Source organism: Pongo pygmaeus, chromosome 9, assembly GCF_028885625.2.
Source record: "Pongo pygmaeus isolate AG05252 chromosome 9, NHGRI_mPonPyg2-v2.0_pri, whole genome shotgun sequence".
Lineage (NCBI taxonomy): Eukaryota > Metazoa > Chordata > Mammalia > Primates > Hominidae > Pongo > Pongo pygmaeus.
The window spans coordinates 58,395,745-58,414,812 of record NC_072382.2 but is presented as its reverse complement, the minus strand read 5'-3'; the positions used below and the strand labels follow the sequence as shown (position 1 = coordinate 58,414,812).

The following is a 19,068-nucleotide window of genomic DNA, read 5'->3' as shown; positions in this document are numbered from 1 at the left end:
AACCTTGTTAAGCATCAATCTCCAATGCAGTGATCCTGATTGGTCAGCAGGAGTGAGAAGCATTGCTCTAAACTGTCCACTAGCCCAGGAGTTCTTGCCTCAATCTCAGTGGCTCCATGTATCAATAAGCAAGAAGTACTATTACCACTAGTCTTTCTATAATTCACTTAGCTTTACTATGCCCCAAGAACAATGCTAGGCCTTTAGCATTTATTGTCTTTTAAGCCTCATAGCAGCCACATGTGATAGGTGTTATTATCTCTTGTCTACAGAAAATGACGTAATTGAGCTCAATGAAGGGAAAAAACTCACTAGGTAAAATAAAGTTAGTAAGTGGCAGAGATTTTATTTGATCCTAGATATTTTGACTCCAGAGCCCAAATCTTCACTGCAATATTTTTAATGATCCCCAGTGTCTTTCCTGTCCTTTGAGTGATTAAGACAAGACTGCTATGCTTTTGAGGACAGTCATAGTGCTATTCAAGATATCCATAATACAGATGGGGAAACCAAGTCTCCAAAAGGGGACATTAATTGATTCAAAGAGTTCAGGCTCATGGCTCCCATGTTTGGGCCATTTTCTGTTAGACAAAACTATCCTGTGGAATTGTGAACTAAAAGGAAGAGGAGATGCTGGCCTCCAGTGCCAAATATCAATGTGTTGCACTGCTATTCAAGAAGCAGAGCAATTTAGTTAGGAGCATTGGGCTGTAATCATATCCATCCTACCAACCCCAAGTGTGACCTGAGACAAGGCACTCAACTTCTGCGGGTCTCAGTTACCCCATCTGTCAGATGGAAAGGCCACTGTCTAGTCTGCCTTCTGCCTTGTGAGTGGAGAGTGAATGAGAGAAGAGTGCCATCATGGTGGAAGGGATCGCTCCGACTGGTGTGGAACAGCTTTGACTTTAGGGGGCCTCTCATGCAACTACATGACAGCTTAGAGCTTGGCAAGATTTCCCTTTGGACCAGGGCCCCAGAGCCAATATTCTCCTTTCTGGGTTTCAGGAGGCTAAAGAAAACACTTCCCAATATTCTCCAGAAATCTGGCGAGATGGTTGACCAGTTGGCCCTCTAGGCCTTCTTCCTGTGGCACCTGGATTTGACTTTATTGACCAGATAGGCCTTGTAGCCCTACCCCTCAGACCAAGGGCAGCCTCCTCCAGAGCCACCCTTACCTAAGGGCACCATCTGGATGCCTGCCTAGTTCCCTTCCGGCCCTGATGGAGGCATGAGCCTCCCCCACCGCCTGCTCGCTGCTCACTCCTCGGCCGCCAGCCCAGCAGCTGTTGCCTCAGATCAGTGTGGACCATCTAATCCCCTCTCCAGAGCCCTGGCCCCCTCCTCAGGCAGTAAATTAAGGAGGATGTAAGAACAGAGGGCACCAGCGTCAGCAGAGCGGCATCCAAAACATCCTCCCCAACCCGCGCCTGAGTCACAGGGCCCTGAATTGGCCCCTCTCCTCCTGAAGCAGGGGAGGAGGAGGCCAGGACAACCAGGCCCGCGGGAAGAGGGAAGCAAGAACCCAGAGGAGGGAAGCAAGAACCCAGAGGAGGGAAAGGGCAGGGGGCTCGTAGAGAGGAACCAGGCCAAGCTCCTAGGGGTGTTCCAGCTCAATCACTTTCACTGTGACTCTGGGAGACCCAAAATCTCTACTCCAGAGTGACACAAGACAGGGGACCCAGATGTCAGTTTCTTATTACGCCCTGACTTCCAATCCCGTCTGTTTCACACGCCGCACCCACCCCAGACCGTTGTGTCTCTATTCCTGAAATGGGCAGAGAATAGTCAGCTGACAAGAGTCAGGAACACCTCACCCCAGGGCCAATCCCAAATCCCTGTGTTGAGGGGCTGGGGCAGCAGAGGCATCCTTGGCAGCTAGCCTCACCTCCTGCCCCTGAGAGCATGGTCTACAGGACTGGCTTAAAATCCTATGACTCGCTGAATTAAAAACACCATCTAACACTCCCTGTAGAGACGGTATGCTGGGACCCACACCAAGAGCTTTCCGATCTGACTCCGAACTATCAACAAACTGAAAATGGAGGAAGAGGGAGAAAGATGGCCAAATAACACTGGCATAGCATCCACAGGTATGACCCAGAAAGAAGGGCAATGCGGGGATGCTGCCCTGTTTTTCAGAGACGTCACCTGGAGAAGAGGCTGATGAATAATGTAGTGACAGAGATCGGAGTAGAATGATAAATCCCAGGGGCTTGAGATTTTAAGTCAGCACAGTCAATGCACCTTTCCAACTTCACCAAGATGTGGTAGGATAAGACTCGCCCCTCAGAAACAAAATAGAAATTTTCATGGGCACAAAGAGAATGAATTGGTTCAGGGGAAGGGAAACAATCCTATATGTCAAAAGCACCAAGGATTGTGTTTCAGGTTTGCTTTAAATACCATTTGTATGCTGATGACTGTCAAATGGTTATCCTCAGACCAGATCTCTCAATCAACTCCAAACTCATATCTATCGGCCTACGTGGTATCATCACTTGGATATCCAATAGACCTCTCAAATTTAACCTATCCAAAACTAAATTCCTGATCACCCACAAACCCACTATATATACAGCCTTTCCCACCTCAGCTTATGGGTAACTCCCTCATTCTTGTGGCTCAGGCAAAAACTTTGGCACTATGTCTTAATCTTTTCTTTGTCTCCCCTCTCTACTCCTAACACATCTACTCTGTCATGAGAGTCCATTAGCTCTGCTTTCAAATACTATATCGCAAAGCTGACTACTTCCTACTCCCACCCCTGTTACCGTGGTCAACCAAGCTATGGTTGTCTTGCAGCTGGGTTAGTGCAGTACAAACCCTCTCTACAAGCCCTCTTGCCTCTGCCCTTGCCCCAACCTCACACCCCCACCCCATCTATTCTCAGCACAGCAGCTAGAAGAATCCTTTTAAAAATCTAAGGATTCGTAACTCTTTGCTCAAAGTCTTCAAAGGCCCCCATTTCACTCAACCTAAAAGCCAAGGTCCTGGCAATGACTGCAAGGCTCTTCATGGTCTGGCTCTACTAACACTCGGACCTCGTCTCCTCTACTCTCCTCCTTGCTCTGCTCCAGGTGCACCAACCTCCTCACTGTGTCTCAAGTATGACAGACATGATCGTGCCTTAGGACCTCTGTTGTAACTTTTCTCTCTGCCAGGAACGTTCTTCTACCAGATATCTACCTTCCCAACTCCTCACTGTCTTCAAGTCTGCTCAAATCTCAGCAGGCCTTCCCTGACCACACTTTCACTGCAGTTGAACCTTCCCACCTTCTGGATCCTGAGCTCCTTTACCCTGGTTTTCTTTTTCTTTTTTTTAAATGGCATAACACCAACACTCTGCAAATATATAATTCACTGTTGTATTAACTTTATGCTTGTTGACCATTCTCCCACATAAAATATAAGCCTCATAGGATCTGTATGTTGTTCACTGCTGTGTCCTCAGGGCCAAGAACAGAACTTGGCCCATTCATGAATGAATGGAATCAATCAATCAAAGTTGTAAAGTGGAGAGGAATGTCCTCTAAAGCTCCCCTGGCCAGATCAAAGAGTGGAGTTTGAGATATTGAAACATGTCCTAGGGCTTGCCCAGAAATGTATTTTAAGAAGTGATGGGGTCTCCATCCATCTGGATGTCCTGCTACAAGGGACTTGTGGCTGAATATCAAACATATCTCAGACCTTGAGGCACCTTTAATACAACTATACTTGTTGCTGATCAAATGGAAACTAGCAAAACACCAGAAGCAACTTATTACCAATATTCGTCTGGTTCACTCCATGTCTGCTGCGCTGTTCATACCTTCATAACTGAGCAAACTGCCCTGGTTCTTGACTTAGCCCTGTGCCTCAACTTTAGATGTCTGTCCTCACACTTGTAGCAGTCCAGGTCTGCCTTATGAGAATGTCATTTATTGCCTTCCTTGGCCACTCAACTCAAATGGCTTATTTTTTTTTTAATCAACTTTTGCTCCATTTCCATTTTTACCACCTGGGTAAAAGAAGGCACCTAGATTAGTTTTCTATTGCTTTGTAACACACTACCGCAGATTTGGTGGCCTAAAATAATACCCCCAAAACATCAATTGTAATTAAGGAAATGCAAATCAAAACCATGATGTGATTCTACTTTATACCCACTGGCATAGTTCTAATAAAAAGGACAGATATAGCAAGTGTTGGTGTGCATGTATTCCCACTGTACACTCCTAGTGGGAGCTTAAACCAGTGACAGTGAAGTCACTTTGGAAAACAGTCTGACCCTTCCTCAAAAAGTTGGACATAGAGTTACCATATGACCCAGCAATTCCACTCCTGGGTATATACCCAAGGGAATTGAAAACGTGTGACTACTCAAAAGCTTCTCACAAATATTCATAGCAGCTTTATGCATAATAGCCAAAAAGTAGAAACAGCCCAAACCAAATGTCCATTAACTGATGAATGGAGAAATATAATGTAGTATATCCATACAATGGAATGTTATTCAATCATAAAAAGAAATGAAGCACTGATCTACGCTACAACTTGGATGAACCTTGAAAACGTGCTAAGCAAAATAATTCAGACACAAAAAGCCACATATTGTATGATACCATTTATGTGAAATATCCAGAATAGGCAAATCCATAGAGACAGAAAGTAGATTAGTGATTTCTGGGGCTGGGGGAATGTAGAGTGATTACTTAATAAGTATGGGGTTTGTTTGGGGGCAGAGGCAATGAAAATGTTCTGGAATTATATAGAAATGATGATTGTACAATTTTATGGCTATACTTAAAAAACTACTGAATTGTCCACTTAAAAAATGCCCATTTATTAGCTCACATTTCTATAGGTCAGGAGTCTGGGAGGGCTTGGCTGAGTTCTAATTTCAAGGTCCCACAAGACTGAAATCAAGGTGTTGGGGGTGGGCATGAGACATATTGCAAGAATCTGCTTCCTAAGTCGTTCACTTTGTGGGCAGATTACTGTCCTTGTGGTCATAGGGCTGAGGTCCCTATTCCTCACTGGCTGGCTGTCTCTCAGCACTTTAAGACTACTGGCATTCCTTCTTATATGGCCCTCTCTTTTTCAAACCAGCAGCAGCATGTCAAGTCCTTCTTATGCTCAAAATCTCTCTGACTTCGCCTTCTGCCACCAGCCTAAGAGAGTTCTTTGCTGTTGGTGACTCAAGAGATTAGATTAGACTCCCTCAGATAATCTCCCCTCTCTAAGGTCAACTGTACCATACAACATAGCATTAGTACAGTCAGGGGAGTATCATATTTACAGGTTCCAGTGAGTGTGGAGTCTTGGAAGCCATTCCTAGAAATTCTGCCATTACAGTATCTGAGAATTATTTTGGGTAGACTTGCTGACAATTTGATCTCCCGGAAGGAGCAAGAATTCCCGAGCACCTGTTCCATCCACATGCTGGAGGTTCCATGAGTTACTCCTTTGTCTCCATGGTCCCCAGGCCAGTGCTGGTACATAATGTGTGCTTCAGTGAGTGCTCATTGAATGTTTGCTAACTGGTTCCTTCTCTGTGAGGGGTCATTCATTGTTTACCGGGAAGGCAGACCCATACAAAACCCAGGAAGCTCAGGAGGCTGAGAGCCATAAGAGGGAAGGTAAGCGCACGTGGTGTGAACACGTGGGAGGATGTGACATGGGGAATGGCTTCTTCTGACCAGTTAGATGAAGACAGGCTAGATGAAGACAGGTTCCTTCTGACTAGTTAGATAAAGAAAGTAGCCCAGTCATTTCTGAGCTTGTGCTCACCATAGGGGTTATCCATAGGTGTTATTCATAGGGGTTATCCATAGGGGTTATCCATAGGTGCTTACCATAGGGGTTATCCACATGAGATATATGCCAAGCATGTCCCCATTTTTGGAAGGCAAATCTCAAAAAGTGGGGGAAGGAGATAAATAGGCTCCTATGAGAAAATGTGCTATTCAAGGATAAAATAAGTTTAAATTTTAAATGCAAATGATTCCAAGAAAGAAGAAAAGTGTGGGACAAGCCAGGGGTAGGGGGGATAGTAGCCCGAGAGAACAATATAGACTTATATAAACTCTGCAGATTGTCCTCTGATGCTCGCATTCATTCTTTCAGCAAATATCTACTGAGTGCTAACCATCTACCGAGGGCACTGTGCTAGGCACAAGAACACATGGAGAAGCCAGGTGGGAAATGAGGTAGGCAGCCTCTACGATGGTCCCCAGTGATCCTCGCCTCCCATCACACTGTAATCACTTCCCTCTGATTATGAGTATCAGCAGAAGTAGTGGGTTGTCACTTCCACAATTAGGTTATAAATAGACGTGGCTCTGTTTAGAGTGCACGCTCTTGGTTCACTCACTCTAAGAGAAACCAGTTGCCATACTGGGAGTCGCCACATGGAGAAGCCCACATGGCAAGGAGCGTCAGCTCCAGCCAAAAGCCACGTGAATGAGCTAGACATGGATCCTCCCCTGGTGAAGACTTGAGATGACTGCAACCCCAGTCAACACCTTCACTGCAGCCTTGTGAGGGACCTGAGCCAGACTGCAGCTAAATTGCTCCTGGATTCCTGACCCATAGAAACTGTACAACTATAAATGTGTTGTTTTAAGCTGCTAAATGTAAGCAGCAATAGGTAACTAACATAGGAAAGATTATAAAAGAGATTATAATACTCTCTAATAGTTACAATAAAGAATATATAAAGACTACATACCAAATCAGAGACAGGACAAACACCTGAAGCTGAACCAAAGAGATGGCTTCAGAAAAGGGAGCAGGAAGGGAGAAGACCCCAGTGGAGTGACACTTACGAAATTACTAATGGCAGCAAAAAAGGATTTCCTGAGTTTTGTTCAGGGTAAGAAAAGGAAAAAAGAAGGCTTCTGTTGGGGCTGAGGGTGGTAGAGAAGCAGAACTCTCCAGCTTCATCTGCAGCTATTGTCTTCATAGGGTCCATGAGCCTCAAGCTGCTGCATTCCTTTCTCAAATGTGGCCAAGAATGGAATTAGGTTTGGTTGGAGCAGACCGAAGAAGGAGACGTGGAGAGAGATTGTCCTAGAGCTCAGAGCTCTGCCAAGTACATTTTTCTCTTTAGGCCCGAGAAATCCCACTTTGAGTCCTGGGAACACGTGAGGTGAAATGGAAGTTGCTGGTGACCTTTCAGGTCTGGGGGATGGGAGGTGGCAGACATTGCCTTCATTTCCAGAAAGAATAAGGTGGATCCCAAGACACACAGATCAGGGTGCTGATGTTGATCTGGGGAGAGGGTTTAGAACAGATTCCAAAGGGATGATGTGTGAGCTCCAGGACCCAGCCCAGAGTTCTCTAAACAACTTAGGGCTACCCTTACCTGTTTTCTTGGCTTTTAAACAGCAAAGAATGAACAATCATTATCAAGATAAAGGTAAGGCTGTGAAAATGGCATGTCCTGATTTCATCTGGGCAATTGATACAGCCTTCATAAGTGGAAGAAAAATACAATCAGGATTGTTTGTAATCATTTGAATAGTTATGGCCAGAGATGACTAAAGGAACATTATCAAGGTATTCCCAGGAGACCCTCAGTCCCTCCTGGACACTACTACTAACAGTTAACATGTATTGTGAATTTCCACGGTACTGATAACTGTTCTAAGCACTTTCCATGGATCTTCTCATTTGAGTCTCAAAATCCTATGAGATATAATCAGCTCCATTTGACAGATCAGGAACATTAGGTGCAGAAAGTTTAAGTAACTTGACAAGGTTACACATTAGGATATCACAGAGCCAGGACAGGCATCCAGTGATCCAGACTTAATGCCTTTGCTTTAACCATGTGGTCCTATTGCCACAGAGATGGCAATGCCAATATTCTCCACCTGGAGAGAAGCAACTTGGCTCAGCCTGCATGAGTATGAAGCAGGCTCAGATGCAGGGTGCGCATGCATGCAGCCCTATATTAGCGTGTGACTATGTGTGCAGTGTGAATGTGCATATGCATGATATGTGCGTGCTGTGTGCTCTGAGCCAGGATGTTGCTGGGAAAAGCTGAAGGGAGAGGAGTGGGGCACTGAGAACAGTGCCCAGGGTGTTGGGAAGCAGCAAGAAGTTGGTCAGTGGGTCAGGCAGCCGGTCACCCGAGCAAAGAGGGTGACAGGTGGGCAGGGCTGTCCGGGGGGGACTAGCCGGCTCCCACCTGCTGGGGCTGTCCATCAGCACTAATACTGGCAGTGCCTGAGGCCAGGACCCCCAGCAGGCCAGCCTCAGAGACACACCCTTCTAGGAGACATCCTACCCAAGGTGGCAGAGACACCAAGTCCTGGCCCAGACCTAAGCAACCAGGTTCCACCCTGTTCCCTCTTACCCACCCTACGCCAGCGGCTAAAAGCTGCCTTGGCTAGCTCAGACCCTGAGAGCTAAGGGATGGGAAGGGTTCCGGTGGGGACACATGGCCAGTGGCTGTTCTTCCATATTCATCTGTCTTTAACATTCAGATGAATGGAAGTACATGACCTTGCCAGTGTTTTGGGGTAGGAAAGGCAAGAGGGTCCTCAGAAGTCATCTAAATCATGCCTTTTTATTTTTCAGGTAAGTAAAACCGTGGTTCAAAGAGGCCCTGGGACCACCTGCTAAGATCCTGGGATTCATCAGGGGTCTGGTAAGAGCTAGAAGATTCGAGCTGAAGTTTGGCTGCCTGGAGGGGAAGGGAGTCTTGCCTGGGTATGTCAGCAGGCGGAGGCTGTGAATAAGTGTGGTGGGGGAGGAGATGAAATTTGGGGCTTCACAAATCCAGGTAGGGAGGGGGCCAAAGTAGGGCCAGCTGAGCAGGGCACAACCCGCAAGTGAGAGGCATGGAGAGTGAGGGAGCTGGAGCCCAAGTCATGATCTAGTGGAGGGGCAGGCACAGAGCTGGCAGGTGGTGGCACCAGGGCAGGGCTGGGCGCTGCAGGTCCAGCGTTGGAGAGTCTGAGATGGGGCTTGTGACTCCAGAGGGCCTGAGGACAGAGATGGAGGCCGGTGGGCAAAGCGTGGAGGATCTGGGGCGGGGCCGTGGGGGTGCTGGGGAGAGACGGGGGTGCGAGCACAAGGTCAGTGGGCGGGGAGGGACTGGAGAGCGCTGGGCAGGGCGAGGAGGTGGGAGCCGCGCTGGAGCGTGGGGAGGGGCCCCGCAGTGGGCGCGCGGCCTCAGGGAGGGGCCGGGGCCGGGGCCGGGGCCGGGGCCGGGGCCGGGCCGGGGCTGCGGTGAGGGGAGGCGCGTGGCCGGCCGCCCCCAGCTGTGGCGTCGTTCAGGCCCGGCTTAGCGGTGCCGGGGCGAGGGATTAGGGGCAGTGGCCGCACCTGGCGGGGCGGCCGCAGGGCTAATGCTGTGTGACCGCAGCGGCCCCGCCCGACAACTGGCTTCATCCCGCCCTGGAGGTCTGTGGGCTCGTTAGCCCCGCCGGCGTGTGCGCGGGATGCGGCTGCGGGCGGCGAGTGCACGTGTGCCGCGGGGGGCCCTGCGGCTGGCGCTGACGGCCACCGGCTGCGCCTGGCTCCAGGGGGTCCCAGGAGTGAGGCTGCCCCAGGAGCAGTGGGGGCGGGGAACACTTGATTGTGTGCCCTGTGAGCTCTTGTCACTGTGTGATGGTGTGGTCCCGGGGGTCTGACTGGGGGTGCCTCTCTGATATGACAATCCCTGTTACCACCCTATGTGGACCGTGTGTCACTGTCCAGGACCTTAGCCCATATTCGGAGTATCTCTGTAACCAGACTGTCTATGGGACACCTCCATATTCTGAGTGTGTTTAGGGGTATTGGGAAGAGCTTCCACCTTCCTTGGGACCTGCTGCTCAAGTTCCTTCTGCAGACACACCTCTGGGGCACAAGACTCCCCACAAGCTCCTTCCCAGCAGCAATGTCTCAGCCATCCATCCTGCAGGGCCTCAGACCTCTGGTGCTGAGATGCAGACAGTGCCTAAGTTCTGGCACCTGGATTCCTGCCCTCCTTAAACTCAGGCCTGCTCCCTAAGCCCATCCTCATCCCAGGCCTAGCTCAGGGCCCCCAGACATGCTTTAACATGTCCCCTTTCCTACCAAAATAATTGGATCTGAATAAAATTTGTGTTAGAACTGAGAAGTTTTATCTAACCTTATAGATGAGCCCCCAGGCCTTTGCACCTGCTGTTCCCTCTGCCTGGAAGGACACTCACTTCCCTTTTCCTAGAGCTCAGGAGCCACCTCCACTGGGAAGCCTTCCCTGCAGCAACCCACTCCACACCATCCTTCCTTTTCCTTGCAGAACCTTGGATCACATCTGCTCTGGCTATTCTGATGTCATCTGCATCTCCTGGAGACAGTTGCTGCATGAGAACAAAGGCAGGGCCCAGACGAGGTCTGGAGGGATAAGCGGCAGGGATCTGGGCACGGAGCTGAGGCACTGGGCAAGCAGAGCCATTGCCCTTGCCCCTACCATGAACCCCTACAGAGATGCTGCTAGAACTCTGTAGATGTTGCTTTCTAAGGGGTAGGAGGGTCTGGCTGCCTCTGCCCCTACTCACTCCCCCATAGACACACAGGCCTTCTCTCCATCCAGGGAGCACATAGCTGCCAAGAGCAGCCCTGCCCCCACACCAGGCTCCCCAGCAGTGAGGAGCTGGGCTGGGCTGTCCTCACCCGCCCTCTTGGCCTCACCCTGGCCCTTCCCTGGCCCTGCCTGGGGATGCCAGGACCCATAGCAGGTGCCTGGACAGGCTTGGGGATAGAGAGGGGCTGGGCACAGAAGGCCAGCCTTTGGCCAAGAACAGAACTCATAGAGAAACAAGTTCCAGAATCCTCTTCATCCTCCTTTTCCCCACCCACTCTTTAGTTTTGTTAATAAATACAGCTACCATTTACTAAGCACTTATTGTCTTCCTTTGCACAGTATTTGACACTGTATGTGCATTGTCTGTTTAATCCTAAATCAATCCTGAAACGTAGATATTACCATCCTCATCTTTCTGATGAGGCAATAGAAATTCAGAGAGGCTATATCCCTTGTCCAAGGTCACCTGACTGGTCAGTGGCAGAGCCAAGATTCACACCCCACATCTTTCCAATGCCCTTGTCCTCCAGTGCTGACCTCAGGTGTTGCTCTCCTCACCCTAGGTGGTGACTCTCTGTTATACCTCTGCCTCCCACATTAGCATGGGAGCTGTGGGATAGCAAGGACTGTCCTGTCCTCTCAATGAAGGAATTCCCAATGAAGGAATGAAAGAATGCTGGCGGAATATTAACTTGACTGTTAGAGGGCACAGCAGGATAGTTACACACGTGGGCTCAGGAGCCCAAGTGCTGGGGTTCAAATCTCAGCTCTTACTTGCTCTGTGACCTTAGTACACTAATATTTCTGTCTCAGTTTCCTCATCTATAAAATGGGCATGATAATAATATGCTGGTATTGAGGAGACTGACTTAGGAAAAGTTCCTGTCCTATAGTAAGTAGTGCATGTGTTAGATATGACTCTTAGTATCTCCCACTAGATTAGAATGGGCCCACTCTCTGCTTGTATCCCCCGCACTTAGCACACAGCTTGCCTGTAGTAGGTCCTTCCCTTCCTCATCTATAAAATATGACTAAAAATATCCACCTGGCAAGATTAAGGGGATGTATGTAAAGTGCCTGGCACAGAGCAGAAGTTGGCATCAGTAGTAGCACCAGTTGGGGGTGGGCTGTTGGTAGGATAATGGGGTGGGGGTAGAACCAGGTTGGGCTCTCCTGAATGCCCCGTTTTGGGATCCTGAGGCAGAGTCTGCACCCAATGTCCTCCTCTTGCCCATGTACCATTCGGGTCCTGGTACAGAGGACACACAAATCCTCACTCAGACGGTGACCTCTCCACCACGTGGAGAAACCCCCATGCCAGTGGGTACCCTGGGACTAAAGTGCCTCATCTCACCTCTTCTAGATCTTCCCCCAAGGGACTGGAAGCTTAGTGCTTTGAGAAGGGAGTCAGATGGACAGGGAGGCACCCAGGAGATCATCCCGAGCCAAACTTATTTAGGAGCGGAATCCTGTCTTCAGATAAATTCTTAGGTGAAACCCTGATACATAAAGCAGACAGATGGGCCATTTTATTGCCATAAATTAATTTATAAGTTCACATGGATTACTATTATTTCTTATAAAGTATGCTCTACTCACCAGCTACAAAAGACCCTGGCATGTAGTAGGCACTCATGAAAGAATTGTTGAATGAATGGTCAATCGGTGGAGGAAAAAATGAGGCTATTTTGATTAATACAAATCTGTGAAATAAGGGGATACGTATGTATGATGGTTGAAGGATACTTCTGGCCCAAAATTCGAATCCAACATTAATGGAATCCCTATAGCACTTCTGAATGGCCCAGGACTCCAGAGAACACAGTTTGAAAATGACAAGTTCTCCTTTTAGTGGATGAGGACACTGAGGCCAGAGGGTCAGAGGCAGAGCCGGGCTAGAAGCCAGGCCTCCCAGTTTCCTCTGCAAGGGCTCAGGCCCTCCTCAGCCCCTCCATACATTGCATTCTAGGGCTCTGGGGTGGGGTTCTTCCTGTCCCTTTCACCCTGGCTGGGACGGCCTGTGTGCCGGGGGCTGCCATCCCGCTCAGGCATTTCCCACCAGCCTCTGCCCCAAGTCTAAGCCAGGCAGGAGCCAGGTTCCTCCCACTGACTCCAGGATGGGCTCTGTTCCTAATATCTGTCATCCAGGCAAGGAAGGCCCATGGCCCAAGACCCCTCTTGGAACCATGAGGCCCCAAGTGGCAGATATCCCCAGTGAGTGCCAGATTAGTAGAACCTACTTGGTGGGTGAGGAGCAGGGGGAATGAGCACAGCCACTGAGGGTCTGCCCAGGGGGAACACCCAGAAACGCCCCAGAACAGGGGCCCCACAGCAGTTGGGGGCATTTATGGGCCTTCCTATAAACTTCTGAGAGGGTAACTTTATCCTGCTTCTTTCGGCCAAGTATCCTCCTCCAGCAGCTGGTCACAAAGCTGGTTAATCTCCCAGAGTGCTCAGCTTAAAACCCGTGACTCACAGCACAGCCAGTGTGGAGGAGGGGGTGGCCGCCTCCAATACGTGGCGCCCAGAGTCAGCTGTTCTGGGGCCTTCTCTGGTTTCTCCAACTGAGTCTTGAGGTTTGGGGCCTTGTCTTCCTTCCTGGAGTCCTGCTTCTCACTGACCCCTACATACAAGTCATGAGAGGTCAGGGCCCTGAGAGGAGGGCCAGTTCCAGGCCTTGGCTTTGGCCAAGCCCTCAGGCTATCCCAGAAATGACCAGAAGGGCTTGGCCTTCCAGAGAAGGGGAAGGTTTCAAATGTAACTCTGGGAGGGGTTGGTCCTGAAATTGGGGTCCCTGCCTCACCTGCCCAGACCTGGAAAAATTCCCTTCAGCCATGACCCTCTCATGGCGGATCTTCATTCCCTGTCAGCATGTGACATGAAACCTGTGTAGGGTGGCTGAAGTGAGCTAGCAAAAAGTAACACAAATGACAAGGGACCTCTGACTTGAGATCAGCAGAATAAACACAAGTCGAGTCAGGCAGAAATGGTGGAGTAGTGTTTTGGCCTTGGAGAGACATGGGTTCAAGTCCCAACTCTGCCACCTACTAGCTGAATAGCTTCCCTGAGCCTCTGTTTCCTCCTCTGTAAAACTGGGATAGTAATAGTACTTACCTTGGCGAGCTAATGTGAGAATCAAAACCTATTTTCCTGCTTAGTAGGTGGGAGGTATTAATATTATTGTTGTTATCGTCATCATCCTATTGCTTAAAAAGCAGGAGAATCCATTTTCATTTGTCAGGGGACTTATGTTTGTATAGTGGGAGGGAAGCTAATGGTCTGAAAGGATTTCAGTGACACCTCTCACTTGGCAGGAAATCTATTCTGATGAATATGACTCTATAAATGATAAGGGAGTATCTGCCAGCCAGTGGCATCATGCTCGTTATGGTTGAAGACCTAACCCAAGAAACAGTTATAGCAGATACACAACGGAGGCTCCCACTGGTACCTCTACTGAGCAAAGCACAAATCGTGTGCTAACCCTTGCTCCTGTGGTGCCAGTGATTCTCAATATCTTCTACTCCATCTGAAAAGTCCCATACACATCCAAAGATTCCTGTGTGTAAGGAGGAATGAACCACTTTATAAGTTCCTGTTATGGGCCAGGCACTATATTAAACACATATATTTGACCATATCTAACTCTTGCAGCGCCCCTCAGGATGGGTATACTATTATCTCCATGTGGTGGACCAATTACATTAATGAACCTAGTTCTTCACTCCTCCTCATATTCATACCCTTTGCCTTATGATTTTGCAGCTCTTCATATCAGGAGGCATATTGTGTATTTCTCCATGTCTCAGTTCTGAGTTCAGCCATGTAACTTGTTTTGACCCATGAGATATTAACGTATATGAATCAGGCAGAGGTTTGGGAAATGTGCTTATGTTTCTGCTTGCACTTTTGCACCACTACCATTACCATGAAAACACGCCTAGGCTAGCCTGCTAGAGGTGAGGCCTGTGGAGCACAGCTGAGTCGCCCAGTTCCTCAGCCAAGACCAGCCTGAGCCAGTCAAGTACAGCATGTGAGTGAGCCCAGCAGAGCCTAGGAAAACAGCCCAATCTAAATAGCCAACTGCAGACTCAGAAACTAAAGGCTTATTGTTTGAAGCCACTGGATTTTGGAGCGTGGTTTATTACACATAATTATCATGGTAATAGATAACAGATACATGCCATTAAAAAAAAGACTTTATTTTTCAGAGCAGTCTCAGGTTCACAGTAAAATTGAGCAGAGAGCACAGAGAGTTCCCATATACCCCTGCACCTACACATGCACAGCCTCCCCCACTGGTCCCCCACTGGTCAACATCCTGCACCAGAGTGGAACATTTGTTATAATGAACAAACCAACATTGATGAAACTACATATCATCATCACCCAGAGTACACAATTTACATTAGGGTTTACTCTTTGTGATGTACATTCTATGGGCTTTGACAAAGGGATAATGACGTGTATCCACCATTACAGTATCATACAAAATAGTTTTGCTGCCCTAAAAATTGTCTGCACTCTGCTTATTCAACCCTCCATCCCCTCAACCCCTAGTAACCACTGATCTTTTTCCTGTCTCCATAGTTTGGCCTTTTCCAGAATGTCCTATAGTTGGACTCATGCAGCACATGGCCTTCATCTTCATTTAGGACAAAAGAGAGGGAGATGGAAGGAGGGGCAGCAGGGCAAACTTTTTCACCTCTTCCTCTCTTCCTTGGGCACGGGCTATAAAATTACGGCAGCTATAAGTATTGTAGAAGCTTGTGTGTGTGAGACCCGGGCTTAACTATTGGGAATTCACAGAGGCTGATGGGTGTTAGACCTCTCCAACATTCAGTAGGTAGGTCTGATCATTGAGTTTTGGACAGGTGAGACCTAACAGTAGCTGCTGGGTTTGTTTGGTTATTTATTTATTTATTTATTTATTTATTTATTTATTTATTGAGAGAGAGAGAGAGGCAGAGAGAGAGTCTTACTCTGTCACCCAGGCTGGAGTGCAGTGGCACTATCACAGCTCACTGCAGCCTCAACCCAGGCTCAAGCCATCTTCCCACTTCAGCCTCCCAAGTAGATGAGTCTACAGGTGCTTACTACCACACCCAGCTAATATTTTTATTTTTAGTAAAGATAGGGTCTCACTATGTTGCCAGGCTGTTCTCAAACTCAAGACCCAGGCTCAGGACCAGGTTGGTCTCAAACTCAAGCTGGATCACCTCAAGCAATCCTCCCCCCTTGGCTTCCTGAAATGCTGGAATTCCAGGTGTGAGCCACAATGCCCAGCCAGTAGCTGCTGACTGAGTACTCACTATGTTCCTAGTTCTGTGCTTTGGATACACTTTTCCTGCATTCTCCTACTTCATAGCCACAACAGCACTTTTTAAATTTATTTTATTTCATTTTATTTTATATTATTTTATTTTAGTTTAGTTTATTTTTTGACACAGGGACTTGCTCTGTCACCCAGGCTGGAGGGCAGTGGCACGATCACAGCTCACTGCAGCCTCGACCTCCTGGGCTGAAGTGATCCTCCCACCTTTCAGCCTCCCAAGTGGGACTACAGGCACATGCCCCCATGGCCAGCTAATTTTTTTGTATTTTTTGTAGAGGCGGGGTTTCACCACATTATGCAGGCTGGTCTCGAACTCCTGGGCTCAAGAGATTCACTCGCCTCGGCCTACCGAAGTACTGGGATTACAAGCATAAGCCACCACGCCCGGTCACACAACAGCACTTTTTAAAGTGTAAATTAATATTTCCACCTTTCATATGTGGAAATGGAGGCTCAGAGAGATTGAGGGACTTGTCGAAGTCACATAGTCAGTGGCAGTGTCATGAGTACACCGTAGGCAGTGTGACACCACAGCCCACTTGACTCCCACCGCTTCCCTGCAAAGGGCACTCACTTCTCATCTTCCCTAAAGGTTACCCCAGAACCTCTACTTCCTCCTCAGAGACATGACATCTGTCTCCCTAGGAGACAGCCCCCCAACCTCTTGGCCTTATCTGCAAAATGGGAAGAGCATTTCTTATTTACCTAGCAGCAGCCAGCTTAGTATAACAAATATTTCTTGCCTCCTTTTTTGTGTTCACATAATTTCCTGGGCATATCCCAGCCACCTCACTTACCACATACAATATACATCTTACTACCTAGGGCCCATGTCATTGCCAGACCCATAGCAGGTAGGCATATCAGTAGGATACAGATTAGATGACCGTGATTACAAAAAGACCTAAAAATTTCAGTTTATTCTTTGCTTACATAAAATTCCAGGTAGGTGGTTAAAGACTTATGTGGCAGCTTAACAATACTGGACACCCAGCTTCTCTTTCTTTCTCATTGCTCTGCAGATCTTCAATCTGCAACTTCCATCACATGATCTAAGGTGGTATATTAGTTTCCCACTGCTGCTCAAACAAATTGCTACAAACTTATTGGCTTAAAGCAATTCAGATTTATCATCTTACAGTTCCAGAGGTCAGAAGTCTGAACTGATCCTCAGGGGGCTAAGATCAAAGTTGGCAGAGCAGTGCTCCTTCTGAAGGCTCTAGAGGAGAATTCATTCCTTGCCTTTTCTGGCTTCTAGAAGCTACCTGCATTCCTTGGCTCATGGCCGCATCACTCCAACCTCTGCTTCCACAGCTACATTTTCCTCTCTGACTCTGACTTACCTGCCTCCTTCTTCCCCTTAAAAGGAAAGGGACACTTTCCTGTCTTTGGGAAGTGAATGTGAAAGACTACATCTGGGAAATGTAGTCTTCTGCTAGATGGCCGTTTGTTATGGACTAAATTGTGTCCTCACCTGGAAATTCATAGGTTGAAGCCGTAATCCCCAATGTGAGTGTATCTGGAGATAGGGCCTTTAAGGAGGTTATTAAAGTTAATTGAAATCATAAAAGTGGGGCCCTAATCCAATATGACAGGCGTCCTAATAAGAACAGAGACAACCAGGGATGTGCATGCACAGAGAAAAGGTCATGTGAGTACACAGTGAGAAGGTGGCTGTCTGCAAGCCATGGAGAGAGGCTTCAGGAGAAATAACCTTGCTAGCACCTGGACCTTGGTCTTCCAGACTCCAGAACTGTGAGAAAATATATTTCTAGATTGAAGCCACCCAGTCTGTAGTATTTTCTTATGGGCTGCCCAAGCTGACTGATATACCATGTTTCCAAGTAAAAATTATATCATTATGTTAAAAAAGTGAGGTATGGATATTGGGGGACAACTTGCTGTCTCTGTTGTGTCTCTAGCCAAACAAATGAATGAGTGATGCACACTACATGTGGAGAAATTACAGCCTAGGATGGAGGACTGACCAGAAAATAGTGTTAATCTAATATGGAAAATGTCATGTTAGAAGCAATAATGATAACAACAATTATGGAGCCATTTACTGTTTTTGCTGTTTTACATTCTTTACTTATGTTTATGTATTTCGTTCATATAATACATCCTCACAGATGGGGAAACTGAGACATGAGGACAGAGAGAGGACACTGAATCAGCCTGGAAGCCAGAGATCTGGGGCCAGGCTATTAGAAAATCTTCCTTATTGAGAGATTCTGAACTGAATCTTCAAGAACAAGTGACAGGGTAGGCCATGAAAGGAGAGAGGAAATTCCTGGAAGAAGGAATTGGCAAGAGCAGAATTTTGGCCACATAAGTCATCCTGTTAGAGGAACCCATATTACTTCCCAGGGAACAATGAGCCATGTGGCCAGAAGATAAGTAGAGATGCACCCTGAAAGGCCTTGAATGCTATGCCAGGACACTAGGACTTTATTCTGGAGGCAATGGGGAGCTGTGAAAGGGTTATGCAAGGGGGACACTGCTAGATTTCTATTGTAGAGTCATCAGTCCAGGGGCAGTGTTGGGACCAACTTAAAGGAGACTGAGAGTCAAGGCAGAGGCACCAGCTATGAGGTTGCTACAATAGTGGAGATGAAGGCTGTCAGGGGCCACCCTACAACAGGGTAATTGGAGCAGAGAGATGAAGATGACTTCAAGAGATATTTAAGAGATGAAATCAGTAAGACAGTGGCCGATTAAATGAAGGTACAAGGGAGAAGAGGTGGGAGATGATGCCTAGGTCCTTACATTGGGTGACAAAGGAGGTAGTGGTGCTATTGAATGAGACAGAAAAATTTCCTGAGGACAGGCTGGATTCCAGGGGAAGGTAGTGAGCACATTTGGGGACATGAATTAGGGGAGCTTGTGAGATATTCAGGTGGAGATGTGAAATAGACAGTTGGATACATGAGTCTGAGACTTGCAGGTGAGGGGCTGCTGGGGAAATGGATGTGGATGAATTTGTCTGTGTTCAGGTGGTGGGTATGTCTTGGAAATGAATAATGACTCCACAGAGAGTAAAGAAAGTATGGCCAAAGGTCAGAACCTGGAGGGAGCATCATCACTTCAGTGGCAGATGGAACAAGAGAAGACTGGGAAGTAGGCTTTAAAAGAATGGTCAGTGGTCAGAGCAGAACCAGAGAGGATGTTGTCTTGGAAACCAAGGGAA

General features: G+C 47.8%; 1 long non-coding RNA gene across 2 annotated transcripts; it reads right to left on the bottom strand.

Annotated features, from left to right (window-relative positions):
• Nucleotides 1–8,538: 8,538 nt before the first annotated feature.
• LOC129007641 (uncharacterized) lies at nt 8,539–10,275 on the bottom strand. Of its 2 annotated transcripts, none has more exons than XR_008492378.1 (2): nt 10,109–10,275; nt 8,539–8,975 (listed from the first exon to the last, which is right to left on the bottom strand). It is a non-coding gene; the product is annotated as an uncharacterized LOC129007641 (long non-coding RNA). The 2 variants fall into 2 exon arrangements; XR_008492379.1 differs by having other exon boundaries at nt 9,319–10,264.
• Between the last annotated feature and the right edge of the window lie 8,793 nt (nt 10,276–19,068).